This window comes from Peromyscus maniculatus, chromosome 2, assembly GCF_049852395.1.
Source record: "Peromyscus maniculatus bairdii isolate BWxNUB_F1_BW_parent chromosome 2, HU_Pman_BW_mat_3.1, whole genome shotgun sequence".
NCBI classification, from domain to species: domain Eukaryota; kingdom Metazoa; phylum Chordata; class Mammalia; order Rodentia; family Cricetidae; genus Peromyscus; species Peromyscus maniculatus.
In genome coordinates this window covers 39,663,555-39,676,882 of record NC_134853.1, presented here as the reverse complement: position 1 = coordinate 39,676,882, position 13,328 = coordinate 39,663,555, and the positions used below count along the sequence as shown (strand labels likewise).

Genomic DNA, 13,328 nt, shown 5'->3' with positions numbered 1-13,328 from the left:
TTGTATCTGCCACAATGGGGCATTGTTAGGTCTGGGCTCCATCAAACAATGGCCTCGATAGGACATAATACCCATTGAAAAGGACAGCTTTGCACCCTGGCTCTCCAGGCACTCCAGCTGCCTCTCCACTTGTTCCGTCTGTGCATGCACACGGATGTGTTTGATTATTGGACCTGCCTGTCACCCCCCATGACTTCACATCTTCGCACTTCTGATGACTCTGGATGGCTCTGCTTGATGAAGTGCTGCATTTGTGAGCACAGTCTTAGTCTTTTTTACATTCCTTGTTAGTAGGTCACAGTGTTTAAAATGAAGAGAGCTTCAGTGACTTCTACCTACACAAATGAGCACAGCCTTGTTAATAAGCAACACATTCATCATCTAAAGCTTCAGTGGTTTGGCCATGCAAAGCATAGCAAAGCTTTTCCTGGTTGTATTAAAATGGGGAGTACACTGTGGCCTCAAGGCAGGTCAGCTTCAGTATGCTTCCCAGTTTCTCCAAGCTTATGATGAGACTCCAGGCCAAACCACTGACTGTATTAGTTGAGTCTTACTCTTATTTATTTATTTTTTTGTTGTTGTTTGTTTGTTTTTTGTTTTTTCGAGACAGGGTTTCTCTGTGTAGTTTTGGAGCCTGTCCTGGATCTCACTCTGTAGACCAGGCTAGCCTCGAACTCACAGAGATCCGCATGGCTCTGCCTCCTGAGTGCTGGGATTAAAGGCGTGTGCCACCACCGCCCCAGCAATATGAATGTTTAATTGTTCTACATGCTTGCCCTCACTTGCTTTTTTTTTTTTTCCTTCCGGAGCTGAGGACTGAACCTAGGGCCTTGAGCTTGCTAGGCAAGTGCTCTACTACTGAGCTAAATTCCCAACCCCCTCTTCTTATATCACAGGGGAAATGTACTTATCTTACTGGAGAACACATTGAAGCCTTCTCCAAAGAATTTTATCTACCAGGGAGAAAAGGCTTATTAAAAGCCTCATAGTATAAGCCTGAGTCCAGTATCAATATCAAGTATTTTAAATTTTACAAGATCATTTATTTTGCAGTTATTTTCTAGGGTGATATGCAAACTGTACTGTCAAATAAATAATGTAAAAAAGTATAGAATATATATTTATTCCTTACAGGAACAATGAGAATACATGTGTGCATGTGGATAATGGCCACAAATTATAGCTAAAGGCAAAGACTCATATTTAATAATAACAATAATGAGATTTACAGCTGCTTAAAATTCCCAAGAGTTTTCTTGTAATGTCAGCTTATTTTATGACTTTGGATAGTAGCTGATGGAATGCATTTCACCTCACTGTTGCAATCCTTATTGCTTATGGCATATTCTTAGTGATGTCCAAACTGTGAATCACACTCCAACCTTTAGGACACCACCAAGGACCCCTGGAATAGACAGTGAGGCCCTAAGATTGGATCATCTTTTCTTCTTCCTGTGAAGTTAGAAGGAGCGAGAAGAAAGCAGTCATTCTGCTCCTGAAAATGCCTTCCATGCATGATCTCCAGAAGCCTAAGCATTGGATAGTCATCACTTATGAAAGGGTCAATTAAGGTATAATTGCTAATTGAAATGCCTGTATCATTAAGTAGACTTTTGCTCAGCTATGGGCTCTACAGACTCATTCATCCTGTTACAGTGGCTGTTGGGCCTAAAATGTGCTTTGTAGGAGCTGCTGTGTCAGGAAGAGTCCCCATCACTGGTCAGGTGAGGGGCATGACAACCTGGGTGGCGGTCAGGGGCTTGCTCTTTTAGTACATGTATGTTCTCACCCAGCTGTCACAATTTAGGTCTCTCTATTTTATGGTGAAAAGAGGTACAGGGAAGTCAAGTTTATGCTTGACTCCCCAGCTTGTAAATAGCAGAGCCAAGATGGGAATTTCTCTTCCAGAATACCATAGGCGCTGAAAAGTATTTGCAAAATACATTTTATATATTTTTGGTTCCTAAGTAAGTCAGACAGGTGGAATTAAGAATCATACAAATATGTCTTATGTAAAAGAAATTTAAGATTTCTTTAGTTTCTTTAGCTCTGACTATGTAAAAGGGCATTTTCCAGGAGATGTCCAAGCTCTGGAGTTAAATTTTCCTCATGAATTGAACTCACCTCTCTTTGTTCTCCCAGGGACTTCCTAAAATCCAAGGTGACCCTGCCTTTCTTCCCTGTTAATAATGGATTCTTCCATTTGTTGCCTTTTGTACAAAACCTTAGGAACTTGGGGCTGAAGTGGGCAGAGTACTTGCTTTACAAATATGAGAACCTGAGTCTGAAATCGCAGCATCCACATAAAGCCTGGGTGTGTGTTGTACATATGTAGCCTCAGTACTGGTGGAGCAGAAACAGGGGACTTGTGGAAATGCCAAACTTAGTGTTCTGTGAGCCCCCTGTCTACAATGGTTGGTCAGGAGCTTCTCAGATGCAAGGTGTACAGATGTTCTGTGATCTCCTTGTCTACAAAGGATGGTCAGGAGCTTCTCAGATGCAGGGCATACAGATCCTTTCACATCACTCCCCATCAGATTTGCAAAGAATAACTAAGGTCTGTGAACTTTTTACCTAGAGGGTGAAAAGATCCTGGCTTCACTCGATTGTTGAAAGGTATGTTTGCTTCTCTGTTGCTGTGATAAAACACTGACCAAATAAACTTTGGTGGAGGGTTATTTGGCTCATACTTCCACATCACAGTCCATCATTAATGGAAGCCAAAAGCCAAAGCAGGAACTCAAGGCAGGAACATGGAGACAAGAACTGTAGCAACAATCATGGAGGAACAGTGCTTACTGGCTCCACCGGGCTTGTTCAGCAACCTTCTTTATACAACCCAGGACCACTTCCCAGGGATGGTACTTCCCACAGTGGTCTGGGCCCTTTCATATCAGTCTGTCAATCACCAAGAAAACAGCCCACAGACATGTTCACAGGCCAGTCTGATCAAGGCAATTTTTCAGCTGGGGTTCCTTCTTCCTATGTGTGTCAAGATAAGACACAACTAACTAGGACCCAGGCTCAAATCTTATACCTAGGGAAATGGAGTTGTGCAGACACAAGATCAGACATAGAACACTCAAGTAGTGTGGGCTTGTTGCAAGGAGGAAGGTTGAGATTGTTCTCCTTGGGTAGAAACAAGTGCTCATCACATCAAATAGTAAGTAATCTTATCCTACCAGGGTATGGATGGCTCGTACTTACTTATCACTGATGTCTAAATGTTTACAAATGCACTCGTGAAGCTAAAGTGAAACATTAAATGTTTGACTAATATGAGTAGATTTTTCCCATCTGTTGCAAGACTACAAAGACTGCTGGTTAACCATAAGGGCAACTGCCCTGCTCAAACCACAAGCATGAAGGGGCTACTGGAGAATTCTGGAGGGTTCTTCTGAAGATGACTTCTGTGCCTAGAAAGAGTCAAAGCTTAGAATGTAAACTCTCCAAGGTCCTGCCATGGAAGAACCATGATGTTTCATGGTCTAAGCTGCCTACACTTGGATTTTCTGCTTACTGCATCCCCTTAAGACTACAATGCTGCCCAGTGGTGGTGGCCCACACCTTTAATCCCAGCACTAGGAAGCAGAGGCAGAGGAATCTCTATAAGTTTGAGGCCAGCCTGGTATACAGAACAAGTTCCAGGACAGCCAAAGCTAGAAACCTTGTCTCAAAAAATAAACAAATATAAAACCCCAAAAAACCAACCAATCAAACAAACAAAAAGAATACAATGTTGTCACATTGTGTCACAAAAAGTGGGCCCCAACTTCTGTTTTAGACACGTGTGGTGTGGGTTCTAGTTGTTTTTGAGAAGGGCAAGAAAGCACAGCTATGATTTGGGAAGGAGGCACACATGTGTATAGAAAGGGCCAGATAATTACTCTTTCAGACTTTAGGGGTTATGTGTTTCTTTCTCTTTCTGATTTCTTTTCTTTTCTTTTTTCTTTTCTTTTTTCTTTTTTTCTTTTTTTTTTTTTTTTTGAGACAGGGTATCTCTGTGTAGCCCTGGCTATTCTGGAACTTACTATGTAGTCCAGGCTGGTCTCAAACTCACAGAGATCTGTCTGTCTCTGCTTCCCTGTGCTGGGACTAAAGGTGTGTGCCACCAGGTCTGGCCATGTCTTCTTACATCTGTTCCACTCTGCCCTTGTGGTTGAAAGTGGCAGTACAGAATAGAGAAATCAGAATGGCTGTCCATACTAAGACTTTATGGGAGCTGAATTCTCTCTCTCTCTCTCTCTTTCTCTCTCTCTCTCTCTCTCTCTCTCTCTCTCTCTCTCTCTCTCTCTCTGTATGTGTGTATGTGTTTTCACATTTGTCTGTGTATGAGGAGGCCAGAGGTTGGTATTTAATGTTGTTCTTCATTGTTGGTGTTCACTTGCTCTTTATCTTATTTTTTGAGACAAAAATCTCTCATTGTACCTGAAGCTCACTGATTTGGCTGCAGTGGCTAGCTAGAGAACCCCAAGAATCCTCTTGTTAGGATTGCAGGGGATCACTAATATGCCTACCTTTTTATGTGGGTGCTGGGGATCAGAACTCAGGTCCTTATGTTTGTGTAGAATGTACTTTACTAGATCTGCCACCTCTCCAGCTCCAGTATGCTGAAATTTTGAGGTCACATAATTTTGAGTTTTCACAGAATTCTTTAGATTGTTTGTTGTGTGATGTTTTGTTTGTGTTCTGACAAATAAAGCGTGCCTGGAGATCAGAGGGTGGAGCTAGCGACTAGTTAACCACAGAGGCAAGGCAGTGGTGGCTCATGCTTGTAGCCAGAGTTTTTCTCTCCAGGTCCTACCAAGTCCTGGCAGTCTCGTAGCCCACTTATAAAATAAACATTTTAACATGTTTTAACATATTTAAACATTATTTAAACTGCTCGGCCATTAGATCAGGCCTACCATTGTCCAGCTCTTACTCTTATACTCAGCCCATTTCTGTTAATCTATATGTTGCCACATGCTGTGGGATGTTCTATATGTTAAATGTGTTGCTCTGATTGGTTAATAAATAAAACACTGATTGGCCAGTAGCCAGACAGGAAGTATAGGTGGGACAAGGAGAGAAGAGAATTTTGGGAAGTGGAAGGCTGAGGCAGAGAGACGCTGCCAGCCACCGCCATGAGAAGATGTTAAGATACTGGTAAGCCACGAGCCACGTGGCAACTTATAGTTTAATAAAAATGGGTTAATTTAAGATATAAAAATTAGCTAGAAGCCTGACATGGCCATACAATTTATAAGTAATATAAGTCTCTGTGTGTTTACTTGGTTGGGTCTGAGCAGCTGTGGGACTGGCAGGTAAGAGAGATTTGTCCTGACCAGATAGGAAAACCCTAGCTTTACCTGCTGTCTTTATATGATGCTCCCTGGACAGCAGGCTGGCATTCTCCTCTCCACCTTCCTGTTCTCTCAATTCTCCTCTCTGATAGTCCCACCTATACTTCCTGCCTGGCTACTGGCCAATCAGTGTTTTATTTATCAATCAATCATCCACAGCACTTCCCCTTTTTCTTTTTTTTCAAAAAGGAAGGTTTTGACTTTAACATAGTAAAATTACATGTAGCAAAACAATTATCAAGCAAGAATTATAGTTACAATATTAAAGAAGATATCCTATCTATCTTATATTTGTGAGTCTAAGGTTTTATATCTAACTTATCTTTTATCACAACTGAGGAAATTATAACTCTAGTCTTCAACTACATCAAAGACCTCAGAAGGATATAATATTACCTGAGAAATGGGAGAAGGACACAAGCAACTTTCGGGAGTCTCACAAGAGTAGATAGAGACAGCTGGCAGCCTGGACAGTCACCTAATGTTTCTTTGTAAAGTTGGGGCATCTGTCTTTAGCCCACAGGCCTAGAGTCTCTCAGTTACTTCTCTCTGTGTCCTCTAGAATGTCTGGCAGTTTCCTCTGTGAAGCAGGAACCTGAAGGACCATTTCACCAAGCAAAGTTCAGTGGTCACCTTCCTATGGGTCCTGCATGTTCAGTTGATCAAGCAGTCCAGGCAAGAACAGTTTCTTGCCCAAATGGCTATTTTTTCCAAGAATAAGATAAACTCCACATAGAGTGTCTTCGATGCCCATCCTCCTCTCTGAAGTAAATCAGTGCTGCCAGGAGCAGACATGTCTCATTGTCCAGAAAGTCTAACTTTTCAAAACATTTTAAATGCTATAATCTGTAGGTCTTTGAAGTATTTGAAGATTACCTACCTAATTGAATTATATCTATGTATACCTAAAAAACTTAACATGACTACAAGTATGATTATCATAGATGACTAATTATTAATCTATTTTTTAATTATCCATTACAATTTTAAATGAGCTGTGCAAACATAATACCTTAAACAAGAGTAGAAATATACATACAGTATAACAAATTTAACTTCAAATTTGTATCAATAAACTAAAATCTATAGCAGTGTAAAACATTTCTAAACAAGTTGTTCTTTAAAAGCAGATTCAATAATCTACCCTTTCATCCTATCATATCTGTATCATATCCTTTTTTATTCTTTAGAAAGACATTGCATTTATAATCAACGTGGTTTAAATAAAAATATTGGTTTTTCTCTGTCCCACACCAGAGGGCTTTTTTGATATGGGACTCAAGAATCTCTTAACATGTCTCTGATCCCAGCACTTGAGAGGTGTACGCCTTTAATACCAGCACAATTGGGAGGTGGAGACAAGATCTCAGGCCCCATTTGGTCTGAGGATTTGTAGAGGTAAGAAGTCTTTTATGGCTGTTGCTCTGCTTCTCTGTCTTTCAGGTTATTAACTGTTGCTAGAGTTTTCCTGCCTTGCCCACAGTCAGGACAAATCTCTGTCACCCGCCAGTCCCACAGCCGCTCAGACCCAACCAAGTAAACACAGAGACTTATATTGCTTACAAACTGTATGGCCGTGGCAGGCTTCTTGCTAACTGTGCTTATAGCTTAAATTAGTCCATTTCCATAAATCTATACCTTGCCACGTGGCTGGTGGCCCACCGGCATCTTCACATGCTGCTGGTCATGGCGGCGGCTGCAGCCAGTCCTTCTGCCTTCCTGTCCTTTTATTTCTCCTCTCTGTTAGTCCCGCCTATCCTTCCTGCCTAGCCACAGCCGATCAGGTTTTATTTATTGATCAATCAGAACAACTTGACATACAGACCATCCCCCAGCACAGCCAAGTGCAGACCATCTCAGACACCTGCACTCAGGCCCATGGTCCTAATCATCCTCTATGCGGACCTGCTGGGTAACGCCACAAAGAACCCAAGAAGGGCTCCCACAGGACATACAGAACATCCCACAGCAATTAACCTGATATTTGACTCCTGGTTTTTATTGATAAGACTAAATAGATCCACACTTCAATTATTTTCAATCATCTATGAAAGAAGGAGTCTTAGCTTGTGGGCAATTCAACAGTCAGAAGATGACTGAGCTGGTCTGTGGGCTTCAGTTTTCAAGGTCTGGTCTACTGTGCAGAATAACCAGTCTTGCAGTATTGTAATATTCTGGGTTTGGAGGAACATGTTGGCCTGAACAAGGGTAACATATAGTGGCTAGACAGAGAGGACTGACTGAGGATATGGCTTCTTGCCAGAGTTGACAGGATTTGGAGGATGCTGAAGAGGGTCCTGTTGAGGAACATTCTCTTTTGAAAAAGTGGATAGAAAATAAAGGAACAGAAATAAGAAGAAATTCATGGTGGTGTGGGAAGAGGAAAATAAGTTTGGATTTGGGATTGTTAAATCTGATATATTGCCAAGATATTCATGTCATGATGCTTAGACAGCTAGAAATAGAACAGACACTGAGACATGGCTTGAGGTAAGACCTGGAAGGAGGGCTGGTGCTTCACCACAACTGTGGTCCTAGCTGCTTAGGCTGAGTAATAGGAGGACTGCTTCAGCCCAGTAGTTTAAGCAACATGGTGGAAATCCCATATGAATAATAATAATAAAAAACCCAAACTAAAAACCAAAACACCCAAACCCCCAAAATTTGGAGTTTTGGAGAGAGAGAATAAATCTAAAGATAAAGCTTGGAGAATCAAATTGTATCACATATAAAAGCCAGAAATTACAGTAATATCTAAGACATTTAATGTCTCCTCTAAAGAACAATGAGGAAGTTATGATACATCATCAAGTATGAGGCATAAAATCAAGCACAGCTAGCTTTAGTTTTCAACCCAATGACACTCTTAAAAATTATTTAAAAAAAAAAAAACCCTCCATACAAATGCTGGTGAATGACAGTGGGGCTGTGCCCAAGCATCATACCTGCCTCCTGGACCAGACTTCTGATTGCTTCACCTTCTGGTTGTGCAGCTCACTGGAAGCCCAGCCTAATTCTGCCATGCAGTCCTAGAGGGATAACTACATAGTTATTACATGGTGGCTCATGCCTGTCATTCCAGGCCTTGGAGGCTGAGGCATGTGTATTTTGAGTTCAAGGCTGGCTTGGGCCATATAATGAGACCATGTCTCAAAAAACAAGACATAAAATAAAACAATCAAAAATTTAAAGTACCATTTTTGTAGAACATGGACTGCTTTTCTATGACTGTAAAATTGAAAAGATTTAAGTTGAAGCATAAATCAGAGGCCATTTGTTCATAGAAAAATAGGTATTTGGTAATACAAGTGTTAAGTACATAGATTCTGTAGCCAAAAGTATGAAATATATCAAAGATGGGTGTTCTCCATCTATCATGCCACATGCCACTATCGTTGTAGATGTCATCACCCTAGGTCAGTGGTTCTCAACCTGTGGCATGACCCCCTTGGCAAACCTTTATCTCCAAAAATATTTACATTATAGTTCACAACAGTAGAAAAATTACAGTTATGAGGTATCAATGAAAATAGTTTTATGGTTTGGGGTCATAACACCATGATGAATTGTATTAAAGGGACACAGCATTAGGAAGGTTGAGACCACTGCCCTAAATAATGCTATTTTGAGAACTTACCCAGAGTCAGAGGCTAGTCTCAGCTGTCTGGATGTTCTTACATCTTTTCGGTGAGTCACCCTAGGAGGGGACAGTGTCCACATGCTCACTCTTGGAGATGAGGCTGCTGATGCCCAGTGAATGGAAGGTGCTGTCCCATTGGAGGCGCTGTACTGACCCAGGCATCTCCCATTAGCCTACCACCCAGTCCTGACAACATCCTGTCATACAAACCAAAGGCATACGTGACATGAACATGTAATTCTGGAAAATGAAAAGCAAATTTTAGTAGGAATAAGGAATAAGTGAAACAAACTCTAGTTATTCTGAGAGATCAACCTATCTCTTAATGAGCTTAAACAATAGCAAAAATCTGTGGAGGGACTCTGGAGATGAAGGATGTGTATGGAAAATTTTTATTGTCTCTAAAAGCAGAAATCATAACCAATAAACAGTGCAATTAAGTTTAAATGTACAATTAAAAACAAGGTAAGGGAAAAGAATGGAAAGTGTAGGCATCTGGCATTTTGAAACTTATCTGAATTATTTCCTGGTTAATTAAGTTTCATATTTTTAAAATCTGATTTATCAAAACTTGTAAATGAAGCAGGGCATGGTGGCTCATGCCTTTTGGAGACAGAGGCAGGCACATCTCTGGGTTTGACCATTCTGGTCTACAGAGTGAGTTTCAGGACAGCCAGAACTACACATGGAAACCCTGTCTTCAAAAACAAAAAAAACAAAAAACAAAACAAAATAAAAGTTAATGGACAGTATATACTTTACATACTAACATCTAGACACAGCAAGTTGAGAGGCATGGTTTTGCTGTTAAATTCAATTGTGTGTATTTGTTTGTGTGTCTATGTCCCAACCTCTCTGTTCTTTCAAGGGTACCATTCATGTTGGATTTGGACCCATTCCAATCCCACATGACTTCATCTCAACTTGATTATATCTGTAGAGAATCTATTCCTAAAACACAGCCTTGCTTATCAACTCTGTGTAGATTTAAAATTTTTTTGCCTATTTTTCAGGAATGTGATAGTTTTAACATTTTCTCCACACAGATGAGAACAGTTATTTTAAGCAAGATGTGGACTGGGGGTGTCTCCTTCCTGTTTTCCTGCATTTCCAGGTGACCTCACTGTGTTCCCCTTCTCAGATCTCAGCCTCTCTTCACCTGGACATGTCAGTCTTCTAGCAGAGCCAATGAGTGCAGGGTAGGTGGAGTTCCAGCCTGTGAATGAAGGGTCATGTGGAAGAGGAAATGATACAACTATACTATAATCTCAAAAATAAAAAAAAATCATTTAATAAAAAAGGAAAATTCCTGGGTTGCAAACCAGGTACAGCAGTACATGCATGTAGTAAGTTTTCTCTTAGGAGGCTGAGGCAAATTATTAGTTCTAGGCCAGCCTAGGCTCCATACAGAGACTCTGTCTGGGGAAAAGAAGTTGAGCTGGAAGTTGGCATTAATTTCTGCCATGGAAATATTTACATTAATTTAGGATACTAAGTTAATAGATAATAGTAACTTTGTTTCTTTCAAATGTAACACTACTGCAGTGCCTGTATTGTAGGTCACTTTTGAGCTGTGTTACAGTTTAGTGATGTAAACCAACTGGGCCAGTGAATCACTTTTTAGTTTTCCTTTTTTTTTTTTTTTTTTTTTAAAGTAAAAGCTGGAGAAGGGAGCCAGCTAAGTTCAAGGCTGTTTAGATTGTATCATTTTCTGGAAACCATCTTAATTGTTTGGGGTAAGAAGTTGAAGGTTTATTTTTATGTGACTCTGTTTTTAGCTGCAGACCAGCTCTAGGGCTTGTGGTGGAAGCCCCTTTGTGTGACACATCCCCTGCTTCATTTGTCCCTGGAGCATAGCATGTGCCAAATCATCACTGTCCTAGGCGAGCTGGCTTTCCAGAGAGAGGAAACATCTTGATAACTCACTGAGACGCTGTATGTCAGAGAGAGAGAGCGTCGCAGCTGCTCAACACCTCACCAGGGCATCCTTAGGGGTAAGGGTCTTCCAGCTTGCCTGGCCAGGGCTGTTGCTCATCACATCTTATTACACAACTGTGCCATTCGGCTGCCATTTTCTCAGACACTTACGCAGTGGTATTTGCTAACGACGTCAATTCTTTTCCTGTCTGACCTCGAAGATTACAGTGACTCAATGTTGGCTAGTAAACCTTAAAGATTAAATCGAGGACATTGGCTTAATGATTTTAGCAGTGAGTGTAAAGGATTTTCCAAGTATGAGAATCAAGATATAAAATAGAATTGAGAATTTTGTTTAATCTTAAAGAGAAAGTAGCACAGCTGAAAACAGTCCTTAGGATTGTATTTTCCTTCCTTCCTTCCCTCCTTCCTTCCTTTTGACAAAGCCTTGCTCTGTAACTCTTGCTGGCTTAGAAAGAACTATGTAAACCAGGTTGACATCGAACTTGGGATTCTCTTGTCTCTGCCTCTGAGTGCAGAGATTATAGGAATGTGCCAACAAGCCCAGTGTGAAGATAGTATTTCTTAAAAAAAATAAGTTTTAATTTCAAGCACATGCCTGCAATCTCAGCTCTTGGGTGGCAAAGGCAAGAGGATCACATGCTCAAGGCCATGCCTGCTCCATGAGACTTTTGTCTGAAAAAGAAAGAGTAAACCGGTGTGCTGGCATAATCCTTTAGTCTCAGGAGTCAGGCAAACAGAAGTCTGAGTTTAAGGCCAGCCTGACCTACATAGGATACTTTTGGCCAGGCAAGGCTACACAGTGAGAGCCTCTCAAAGGAGGAGTGGTGGAGAAGGAGAGGAGGGAGATTTATATAGAAATTTCTCTAAGGAAGAATCAAAAAGTCAACAAGAAAATGGAAAAATAATTGATATAATTAATAAGGGAAATGTAAAAAGCCATAATAAAATATCACCTCCAAATCATTTGAGTGGCCAGTACCCCAAAATCAACCAACCAAACAGATCTGGAAATAGGAAGCCTTGACTGTGGATCCTACACTTGATCTTAGCCACAAGGCTGAGAAGCGATTGACTGTGGATCCTAACATCATGCAGTGGGATGGTCAAATTGCTAGAAATGGAACTGCTGGAAGATACTGTTCACTAACCAGTTACACTCTACACAATCGAACTCTGTCTGGGGAGGTGTTTTACACCTACGTTTACAGCAGACTACTTACAACATTTGGGAGGTGGGTGGTAGTGGCCCACAAGTCTACAGCAGATGAGTGGAAAGACAAAGTGTGGTGCACACATAGAATGGAAGGACATTTGGATGAGATGTGAGGACAGAACCTGAGTGGAACACGTATGTACAAGAAGATAAACAGCAATGATTTCACCTATATCTAATTGTCAAATCCCTAAAGGCAGAAACAAAATGGTGGACACCAGGAGCTGGGGGCCTGGGAACGGAAGTGAGGATGGAGAAAGTACAGAATTTCAGTTTGCAAGATGAAGTTTAGAGGTGAATAGGGCAGTTGTCGTGTGATAATCTGGACACACTTCACATTTCTGAGCTTCACACTTAATAACTATGGAGATGGTACACAACAACCCCAAAGCATCATTTGTCCTCACAGCACTTCCTCTGCTCACTTCTAGAACTCTTTGTTGCAAATCACCACACTGCTTTAATGATACAAGCAGAAAGAACTCCGTCACAGAATGTGTCAGACTCGCTCTCCATAAGAGCATCGCAGTGACTGGAGTGATGTTGCTCCATCTTCCTGGCGTCTGTACAGAGGTCAGCTCTCTGCTGGCCAGCCCTTCTTGAGGTTTACTTTCTGCTGGAGGGAACTACCTTACCTGAGGCTACACCCTACACAGACTAAGACTGTATTAGACATTTTTTTTTTTTTTTTTGATTTTTCGAGACAGGGTTTCTCTGTGTAGCTTTGTGCCTTTCCTGGGACTCACTTGGTAGCCCAGGCTGGCCTGGAACTCACAGATATCCGCCTGCCTCTGCCTCCCGAGTGCTGGGATTAAAGGCATGCGCCACCTCCGCCCGGCCAGAAGACTGTATTGGGTACAAAGGTACAGTTGTCTTGCTTTTGTGTAGGACAACACAGAGGACCCTCCAGCTTCAGAGTCTCGTGTGGTTCTGCCACGGCCGCTATTTCTGTTCCATTGCAGCTCACATCTTCCCCTGACTGTCCTGATGCCTTGGTTCCTTACATACATTATCCAGGAAAGCCGTCCCCGGCAGCTGCTCACAGGGCCTCTCTTCTGAGGAACTGGTCTAAGTTGGCATGTCCCTATTTGACTGGGCATCAGCTTTTCTTTCTTAGTGCTCCACTAAACAAAAGCCTGACCATTAGTGGTGTCTTAGCCTCCTCAGAAGAAATGAGCATCCATCAAGT

General features: G+C 41.5%; 1 long non-coding RNA gene across 1 annotated transcript; it reads left to right on the top strand.

Moving 5' to 3' along the window:
• The first annotated feature begins 3 nt into the window (after positions 1-3).
• LOC121827550 (uncharacterized) lies at positions 4-10,352 on the top strand. The gene is made up of 4 exons (XR_006069850.2): positions 4-253; positions 1,389-1,571; positions 6,603-6,743; positions 10,032-10,352. It is a non-coding gene; the product is annotated as an uncharacterized LOC121827550 (long non-coding RNA).
• Positions 10,353-13,328: the final 2,976 nt, after the last annotated feature.